Below are 298 nucleotides of genomic sequence, written 5' to 3'. Positions count from 1 at the left end.
CATTTTGGGGAAAAAGGGAGAGGTTTGTGTCCATCTTCGGAATTTTTAGCCCAGTTGGAACTGAGCTACAGAAGTAGGGTGCTAAGAGTTTGTGAGATGTGAGGGCACTCCATGAGGATCCTCACCTGTACTCAGAGACAGCAGATAAAAGCCTGGAATCCCTACAGTTCCACGGGATGCAAGAGTTTGTCATTTGGGTATCAAAGAGCAGGACAATCCCAGACAACTGGCCATGGTAATACACTAGGCCGGTGGAAAACCTCAGGGCTGCAGGTGGATCCAGAACAGGGAGGAGTTG

The sequence above is a fragment of the Acinonyx jubatus genome, chromosome A2 (genome assembly GCF_027475565.1).
Source record: "Acinonyx jubatus isolate Ajub_Pintada_27869175 chromosome A2, VMU_Ajub_asm_v1.0, whole genome shotgun sequence".
NCBI classification, from domain to species: Eukaryota; Metazoa; Chordata; class Mammalia; order Carnivora; family Felidae; genus Acinonyx; species Acinonyx jubatus.
This window is presented reverse-complemented; position numbering follows the sequence as displayed.